The sequence below is a fragment of the Phalacrocorax carbo genome, chromosome 20 (assembly GCF_963921805.1).
Source record: "Phalacrocorax carbo chromosome 20, bPhaCar2.1, whole genome shotgun sequence".
Classification (NCBI taxonomy): Eukaryota; Metazoa; Chordata; class Aves; order Suliformes; family Phalacrocoracidae; genus Phalacrocorax; species Phalacrocorax carbo.
Genome location: NC_087532.1, coordinates 8,413,469 through 8,423,250, shown reverse-complemented (window position 1 = coordinate 8,423,250; position 9,782 = coordinate 8,413,469). Strand labels below are relative to the sequence as shown.

The 9,782-nt window shown below is 47.9% G+C and overlaps 1 long non-coding RNA gene across 2 annotated transcripts; it reads left to right on the top strand.

Annotated features, from left to right (window-relative positions):
- Positions 1-4,547: 4,547 nt before the first annotated feature.
- On the top strand, positions 4,548-9,782 carry LOC135316530 (uncharacterized). 2 transcript variants are annotated; one of them, XR_010375787.1, is made up of 2 exons: positions 4,548-4,892; positions 7,293-9,782. It is a non-coding gene; the product is annotated as an uncharacterized LOC135316530 (long non-coding RNA). The 2 variants fall into 2 exon arrangements; XR_010375788.1 differs by having other exon boundaries at positions 4,548-4,899.

Below are 9,782 nucleotides of genomic sequence, written 5' to 3'. Positions count from 1 at the left end.
CTCCTCGTTTCTTTCATCCGCCCTGCATTCCAAACCCATAAAATACGAGTTTAAAAATAAGAAAAAAGAAAAGCCACTCTTTAGATTTTATAGGCATGGCAAGAGTCGGGTCGCTCACGGCAATAACATGGCTGGTTTTGGGGTGAGGGGATTTGGCAGATGCCACCGTCACCCCAGGGGGAGAGCGGAGGGTCGTTTTTTGGGGCCAGATTTGGGATTTTGCGATGTGCCACGGTGTTGATGAAGGGGTGCTTGATGGTGGGGTTGGTTGGCTTTTTTTGCGGACAGCCTGCACTGCCCGGGCTCCATCTCAGCCGGGTCCTGGAGCCAGCAGAGGGCAGCCGGAACACAAATTCCCCAGTCAGGCAGGAAAACTCGAGCTAAACGCTGTCTCTACTCTATCCGACAGTGCTGGGATGCAGGGAAAAAACGACAGCCCCATTTTTGCATGTTATCCAAGATAATATCGCTCTGCCATTGGAAGCTTTTTGATCTTCTCTTGGTCCAAGCCCCAAAACAGCAGAAACTAGACCATTTCTCTGCATGCCCAACATCTGCGCAACCGATGTCACCGGTGCTTAGTGGTTTTATTTGCGAGGGCGTTGCAAACCAGCCAGAGAAAGGGGGTTTTTCCTTTTAACCGAAAGTGCTTAAAAAGCCACAAATCGAGAGCAGAAAATAGCAAGAGCAGCTGAGAGGATGTTTAATGCTTTCCTGATGAAAAAAGGGAGCTGCTGAAAAGAAAAACCCCTGCCAAACCAGCAGCCATACGATTCTAGGTCATGTTCTATAATGTCCCACCAGCATGTGCCATATTTAGGAAGGAAAGGGTTAATGTATGGTTAATGTACACACCAGAGTCTGGCGGGCTGGTTGATTAATCACACCGACCCCACAACTATTTCCTGCCAACTCTCCCCATCTACAAAGCCTATTACTCAACGTTCGTAATGTGTGTCTACAGGCCATCAATCAGGTTATAACTCGCTATAAACTTATTTAGAAATAGGATGTTAAGTCGCGGTCTGTCCCGGTCACACAAGTAGGTGGCGTTGGGTCAGGCTGAGTGGGGAAGTGCTGTGCTCAAAGTCAGCTCTTGCTTTCCAAAGCCTCTTGTCCCGTGGGGAAAACCAGGCATCAAAATGATAGTAAAAAAGTAAAAAGATGTGGGCAGACTTGGCCCTGGCCAAAGGGAGCAGGGAAGGGAAGCCCCAGAGAGCAAAGGTTCCCTGTTTTTTGGCAATACGGTTGTTTTTCAAAGCGCGGTATTCAGGAAGGATGGGATCGCCAAAGATGAGCAGTGTTTTGGATTTGTTATTGCATTGCATGCTGGCTTTAACCTTCTGTGCAGCACCCTTGGGTGCTCAGCAAGCTACACTACACCTCCACAGAGCTAATGGTGGGAAGGGGTAGGGTATTTCCCACTCCAGAGCAAGCCAGGATGGGCTATCGGCACTGGGACTGCAGCGATCTTTGGCCGGAGGCAGGTTGGGAAAGGTTTTTTATTGACATGAAGCCTTGGAGAAGATGATGAAGGGCAAGAAGAAGGGCAAGGTGCAGCTGGAGAGTTTGGCGGCGTGGCAAAGGGACGCAGAAGTAGTCAGATTTTGCCTATTTTTCCAGGAGCGGAGGATAAGGGACAGGGGTGGACGGTTATGGAGGCAAGAGGATAAAATACTGATTTAAGCCATTTTCTTCTCGGCTAAGGGGAGAAGCATTACAAGTCGAGGCACGGGGAGTGTCGCTAAGCCTGAAAAGCACAGCCCCACATTTTCCCCGGGGAGGATCTCGAGGAATTTTCAGAGCCAGTGGAGCCACATGGAGAAGATTTTGCAGGGGTGGTGCTGTGGGAGCTGGGTCCCATCCTGCTGCTGAGCAAACCCACGTCAGCCACGATGGCTCAGCCCACCCCGGGCTCCTCGCCCTGTTGCAAGTGCTTTTGCAAGTGCTTTTGCAAGTGCTCAGGTCTGCTAGCAAAAATAAAATAAATACGTATCATGCACAGATCAATATGAAGCTCTTACTCTCCTTGGGAGCACCCTAAAACCTTGCAGAGCCTCCCAAGACCACCCAGGCATAAAACCCGCTCGAGGTCTCTCGTCTCCTTCCAGTGGCAGTGCAAAAGGGCAAAGAGGACCGTACGCCCCCCCGAATCACACCAGTCGGTCCCTGCCCTTCCCTTGGCTGCTGCAATAAGCCTGTCTTTTCTTGCAATCCCTCTTGGCAGGCCAAGGAGAACGGGGAGGGACCTGGCTGCCCTCCAAGGAGAAGCAAATGCAAATATTTCTTCACTTTAGGCTGGGTGTGGCCTGGGGATAAAATTTCCCCGGGCTTTCCCAGCAAAAGCATCTGATACCTTACCCCACTGCGAGCCTGATTTGCTCCCAGGAATACAACGGTGTAGCCCATAAGAAAACAAACAAACAAACAAAAACAAAAAAAAAAAAAACAAACAGCAATGGTTATCTTTCTCACAACTCAAAGGACTGCCTGATTTTTAAAAAGAGCTTTTTTTATTAAAGGAGGACCTGACAGGCATGGCCGTGATATTTTTAAATCAGTGGCCTAAGTGTTGCTTCATAACAAATAAGGCCTTTTTTCAGGTTTTGTTTGCAAGCTGAAGATTTTTGCGCGGCACAAGGAAAGCAAGCCTGTGAAGGGAAACAGGCCGGAAAATGCCTTCCCCAGCATCCCCCCGGGTCAGCCGTGAGAAATGCAAAAAGCCAAGAGGGAGAGACGGGCTGGATTCCTCGCATGCCTCCGTTCTGCCATCACCGCCTTGAAGGTGCTGGGAAGCAGCTGGCTGCAGAGAGCAAAATGCTGCAGGAGGGGAAACTGAGGCCGAAGCAGCCGCCTGGGCTTTGGTGGCTGGAAAAGGCGCCGAGAGGAGGAGGGTTGGGTGCTTAGTGCTGATGATGTTTTGGTTTTCCATGCGGTTTTCTTTTTTTTTTTTTAAAATGGGATGAAGAGTGCTGGAGGAAAACTGGATTCTTCCTTTGGTAGAGCCAGGTTAATTACAACCATATCCCAGACAGCTTGCTGCTATGTCACCCTGGTGTTCAGACCTGTTTTCTGCACTTTCTTGTCTTTGACACAGCCTAAAAAAACCCCTAACGTTTCTTAAATGAAAAGCGGTCTGATCCTGCTGGCTAAGGGAGAAGGGGGGGAATCAGCAGGGATTACTCTGGGAGTCGCCCAAGCCCTGAATTTCTTCAGCTTCATAATGCAGCACAGGTGGGATGTATTAAGAAAAAATTGCAATATTCTCCTTTTTTCCCCATTTTCCCTGCAAAACTGAAACACCCAGCACCACGATATATTTTTAAGGCACGCCATGTTTTCAATAACATGAGGCAAAATCGATGCAGCCAGTTACGCAAGTGTGTTACCAGGCTGTGAGGGATACACTGGCTTATTTAAAAAAAAAAAAAAAAAAGGGAAAAAAGAAAACAACCCACCCTATTTCTGAAAATAGATGCATGGCACACGCCTGCAAGCAGGTCTTTGACATTTTATATCTCAGCTTTCTTTCATTGCATCAGCAGCAATTACAGCATCCCGCAGCCCTACTTCCTGAAAATTAAAAATTTTCACCCAGACCTGGTTTCATGCCGTTTAGATTACATCTTTATTTTGCTGAGCGTCCATGAGAGCCCATAGGTGGCTTATTGACCTCGGTGATTTATTACTGGGAAAAAAGTTGGACGGAGGGGAAAGGAGGGGGGAATAGCTCCTAAATATAAATATATCCCTTAATTCTCCGTGCGGCTAAACTTTCCCTCACAGTCCTCCCGGGGGAATATACTTTAATCTCCTTTATCGGATTGCTTCGTCCGAGGCTGAATCTCGCTGAGGCGACCGGCCTCCAGCCAGCGTTTAAAGGGCACAACGTTTTGTAAAGAAAAAGAAATAAGGGAAGGTGTTTGCGTGACAAAAGGGGGAGGAGGAGGAGGCCCGGCCCCGGCTCCACAGCGCCGCCGCGCCCGCGGTACTGCAGCAGCTGCCCCCCCGCCCCCGCTCGCTTCACAAAATGGCCGCCCGGCGGGGCCACGGCGAGCGGCGCCGAGGCGACAAAATGGCGCCGGGCGGGCAGCGGGGAGGAAGGATGGACGATACGCGGCTGGCGAGGGCTGGGGCGGCAATCGTGGGCTTCAGTCGTGCCAGGAGCACGGCGGAGGGACTCCTCTTGATGTGCCTAGCCCTTCCAGGCGGGCAGCGAAAACGCTGCGGGTGAAACCTGACCTTCCCTTCCCCCTTTGCAAAAGGATACGAAAAATGATCAGAAATGCGCGTTTCCACTCGGCCACGGGGGTGGCGGAGGCCTCGGCCTCCCCCCCGCCGCCTCAGGGTCCCCCCCACCTGGCAGCATCGCTGCCTTCAGGGCCCCCCGGCGCCTTCTCCCCTTCGTTCCCCTCGAGGCGCAGCCCGCCGGCACCGACGCATTTCAGTTGGCTTTTTTTTTTCCTCAGCGTGAAGATTTTTGGCCCAGAATTGCTCTTTCCACACGTCCCCCCTCATCATCACCACATGCACCCCAAGGTGGGTAGTTTTATGCCTAATTCTTTCTCTTCCACCGCTTTTCTCCTTCGCAGGGGTTGAAACCACCACCTCCCGCTCTACTCACAGCGTGGAAAATACCCAGACGCACTTAAAAAAAAAAAAAACCAACCAAAAACTAAACAAAAACCAAAAAGCCAAAACACCCAGGATTGATTTATCTTCAGAGCCGGAGTGGTGCACGGAAGAAGCCGTCGCCGCTCGCCTTGCTCCTCACGACAACCTGCCCGCCATTCGGTTAATTAAAAGCATGTCCTTTGTGCGATCAGATGTGGTAATACCGTAAAAAAAACCCCAAAACATACAAACGCTCGTTGTTGGCGGCTGCATCCAAGGTATCATGTACGCTTTTTCTTTAAATATATTTTTTTAATGTTCCCTTACCTTTCTTCTGCACCAGTGTTGTTACAGGCTATGTTATAACATTGTCCCTTTGTTAAAACCCACATGCCTAAAAGACCGCTATTTTTTCCTGGAATTACAGATTTAGGCCCATACAGATGCTCTTTTATTTCTACATCTATAGAAATATTTCTGTATATTTACTACATATATATATCGTCTTCTTCCAGGGACTGATTACAGAACATAAAATAAACCCACACACCTAAAACACTGTGATTTAATAACATATAACCACTGTAATTTTGGCCCATATATATGTTTGATTTTATATATATATATTACCTTTGTTTTCCTCCATTGGCTTTCTACTACAATATATCCTAAAAGCAGGAGAGAAAAAAAATGCCATAAAAAAAAAAAACCAAAAAGCAACCCATTTCTTTTTTACAGTCCATGGTGGAAGTTTGTGCCTGAATGTTTTATTTGTTCCACAGATGTAGATTTTCCTTGGGAGATTTGGGGAGGATTTTTTTTTTTTTAAATTCAGAGGAAGAAAAATACACCCAGAAAAAAACAATAAAAGAGAACCAAAATGAAAAAAAAAAAAAAAAAAAGCACACAAAACCAAACCCCAGTAACTGAAGCTGCAAATGCAATCGAATAGTCCGGATCAGACAATTCATTGCAACAAAAAGAGAGGACAAATTAGTTCAACTGCAATGGCAGGGCTTTGCTGTAGATCCGGGAGGAGGGATCAGCTCCTTTATCCCACCATCTCGCGCTCCAAACACCACCATTTTTTTTTCTTTTTTTTTTTTTTTTTGTGCTTTGTGTTGGGGCGTTTTATTTAAAGCCAAGCAGGCTGCAAAACCCCGCCGAGCCGGAGCTGCCAAAGCCGCTCGTGGGCTTAATTTTTATATACATATCTCTCAGTATTTTTTTTCCTGCACGCACCCGGTCCTTGTGCAATCCTCTCTCGTTTATTATGTGCTCTGTTGCTCTCTCTCGTCCACCCCCCCTCTCCCCGGGTGTAAAGGTTTCTCTCCTCTCCCCAGCTTGGCTGATTATTCCAGAAGTTTCTACGGGGGAGGGGAGCACCCACTGCGGTGCCTTTGCCGCAGCGCCGGGCAGGCGTGGTCCCGGCCACCGGGGGAGGAGGAGGAGGAGCAGGAGGAGGATGCACCACCTCTCCCTGTCTTCTCTCCACGGCTGGCAGCCTTTTTGCAAGCCTCTCCTCCTTGCTAGATTTCCCCATCCTTGAAAAGGGTGCTGGGAGATGTTTGCAAGGGTTTGGTGGTGGGCTTTTTTTTTTAAATCCTTTTTTTGCCCTCCCCTTTTGCTAAATAAATTAAAAGCAGAGCTCTCTCCTGATGGAGATGGATGAGGCTGGGCTTGCAGCAATGGGGTTGCTCTCTCGCACGCGCTGCCGCAGCCTTGATCTGGCATAGCGAGGGTACCGATGGCAGAAGTGACCTTTCCCAGGCGGTGGGAGGGAGGCTTTTGCCCCCGCACTGACATGCTCCTGCTTGGAGTTCATGTTAAATAGCAGGGTTATTATTTTTTATTCTCTTTCCCCTTCCCCTTCCAGAACAGCTTACTCTTTCAGTGATTTTTTTTTTTTTCCCCTTGGTAGCCTGTGGGTGGAAGCTTCCTCTTGAAGGTTTTTTTTGTGTGTGCGTGTGTGTTTTGAATTGCATTTTAAAATTGCCCAGCTGGAGACAAGTCTTGATTAGAGCTGGAACAATAGCTCCTTTTTATTAATAATGGGAAGGATTTACAATCCTACAGCACCTTCCTTGGAAGGCTTTCAAAATCATTTGCAAACACTCACAAATTTAAGACTTCACAGCCCTTGTCTGTGAGGTGGGTAAGTATTTTAATGGTGCCACCACCAAAAATCATCACGTCGGTGGCAAATCTCCATTTCTGAGTGCTTAAAAAAAAAGATTTGGTGTGTTTTGGGGCTGCAAAGCAAAGCGGGGCGGGGGGGAAGGGGGGCGGGAGAGGTTGGTATGTGGGCCTGGCTAAAAGCTGTAACCTAAATCTGTTCAGTGTTCTCTGTTGGATGCAAGAGTATTCTGCTACGTCCTGGGAACTGGGCTGCTATTTCTCTGCCTGCTCCATGCAGACGACCCTTCCTTCTTGCTCTTTGCCAGAGTAAAGCTGGGGACTTGCCTGCTTGTCCGTAATCATCTCCTTATAGATTTAATTCATCACTTTTTTCGTAGTCCCCGAGTGACCTCCTTTAGTACTGGCTCCGCTGTGGTTTGACCACAGCTTTGCATTAAAGCAGGCTTGCCAGTGCTAATGTGTCTCCCTGCGAGCCACAATGACCTTGCGTGAGGGACTGGGCCCACCGAGCTAATGCAGACGCTCTGCTTCCATTACAGAATGTTGCAGGCTGCTTTTTCCCAGCACATCCCTTCCCTGACCCAGGTAGCCAGGTAGATGTTTTAATATTATGGGTGAAAGCTGTCTTCTGCCTTATTTTTTTTTCCTTCCCAGGGAAATGGAGGATTGTTTGTGTAACCCCTCTCCACAGCAGATACCACCTTTGTAAGTATTGTAAACACGCAGCAATCAAAGAGCCGTCGGGCAGTCGGATCTGGCCTTAAAGAGGTGCGTAGGGCACAGTACTCTGGTTGTTTAAGTGTGTGTTGTACACGGGCCACAGAAACCCACAATGTTTCTGTGGTTACTTGTGTCTGGATAGCATGAGTAGGTCCCAGGGCTTCCCCTTCCCACCGCTTACTATTTCACAAAAGCAAAGGCTGGTGCTTCTGGAAAAAGCTCTGCCTTGTGGCCTTTTTAAAAAAAAATAATAAAGCAAAACTGCTGTGGATTAGTCATCCTTATTTTTAAAGGAAGCAGTGTTTGCCAGTCCTATCTGTATAATGCATGTGCGTGTGAGATCTTAGCTATTAGCTTTATTTGCGAAGGCTGGTAACGCGCTCTGGTCGCTGCTCTTTGGAGCAGTGCCACCGAGGCTCTATCGGGCTGCTGCTGGCAGGTGGAAAAACTGACAGTCCAGCTTTTCATACCCTTCCCTCCATTTTTCCTTTTTCAGTGCTGGTATCTCGGCATTGGCAGGTGTGGAAACGTAGAGACCGTAACAACAATAAGCAAGGACAGACGAGCTGTCTTCTGGGGTCACTTCCAATTCCAGAGAAGAAACCCTGGTGATTTAGATTATTTTTTTTCTTGCCTGTGGTATCTTTTACTCTAAGCTCCACTGTATCTTGTGAGAAGACAGAGTTTGACCCTTTTGGATGCTAAAATTGGTACTGGTTTTAAATCTTCGTGTTTTTTTCCCTTCCCTGTGGTCACGTAGAAGAGCAAGCCATGTGCAATTAAAATGGTATAGTGAAGGACAGCTCCCTCCCCCTTTCCCCTTTCAAAAAAAACCCTTCCAGAGTTGTGTGCTCTTGAACTGCTGCATAGGCAGAAAACATACAATGCAGTTGTCAGCATTGTGCTGATGTGTGGCACATTTAAAATAAAAAAAATACACACAAAAGGGGTGGGGAGAACGGTTGCCTCCAGGGAGTAAAACTGTGGGGCCCCTTTACCTAGAAGCAAACAGTCCTACACATGATAGTATATCATTCCTAATTTTGCTCAGGCAAAGGCAGTGGGCTAATGTCGGAGGGAGTGTTGCAACATCCTAAATCGTGCTGGTGAAGATCAGGGTCCCCTTGAACTATTTTTTTTTTCCTGTGAACTTGCTCCTGCGAGATGCTGCTATTTTATTACTTGATTCCTCCAAGTTGTGCTCACTCACCAGGAAGAAGTAAAATGCTTCCTTATTGGGTGCAGTTTCTTTTGTTGTGTTGCAAAAGGTAATAAAAAACACCCGGTGCTGGTCTCTCCTAGGTCACACATGACTTCAAGGTGCAGAGTCTTGGCAATCATTAGTGCACAAGGAGTGTTAGGTATTGGCGCCTTCTCATTAGCCTCCCCTAATGAGAATATTGGCATCGGTGTTGCATGAATGCCGCTGGCTGACCAGTGGAGAGGCCCTGCCCTGCTAAGCTGGAGCAACGCCTCATGAGAAATACAGTGGTTTTGCTGCCAGCGAGGCAGTCTGGTTGCTGCAGTGATTTGTAGCACAACTGTAACTTTACGCTTTTCTGGCAAAAATTTAGCAGAGGGTAAGTATGAGGTGTCCGGGCCAGGTTTCATACTGAGCTCCCCACGGTGGAGAGCTGGGGAAAGTCGGTGTGTGGTGTACGTGAAAATTGCCAATAGCTCCTGTGACTAAAGCCTCGTCTATACTCAAACCAGCGTGGACGGGGTTGTTAATTTTATTCTCTTGTTAGGGATGTGTTGGTTTGGAGATATGCCTTGTGCTCATCAGAGGCCTTTGCTGGCATGGAGATACAGCGGACCAAGAACCTGGCTGTTGGGGATGTTTCCACGTTTTTCAGGTTGGCACACCCTGCAGGACTCGGAATTACTTTTCTTTGGCAGTTTAGGACAACTGAGTGAGAATTACCTTGTGAGCGCTGAACTTTTACACCCCTCTGCTTTGGACTGAAGAGTAACTGCAACTCCATCCATGAGGTTTCCAAGCTAAACAAAACCAGAATTTCCGGTGCCAAAAAGCAAGCGAGTGATAGAAACCTCTGCTCCTCCTCCGTGAGGGGGGAGACTGCAGCCTTTCAGGCTTTCCTATTTTCCTGAAGAGTTAAAAAGCTGCATCAAGAGATCTGCAGAGGTAACGTGAAAGCCAAAGCTCGCTGAGAAACTGTTCTCTTGTGCTGTATTGCTGGAGCGGTTTGTGAACGCAGCGGGTCTCGATGCACAAGTATTTTTCTTTTGTGCCTTCCTCTGAAGTGAAAAAGCAATAACTGTGCAAACATGCTCTGTTTAAAACACCA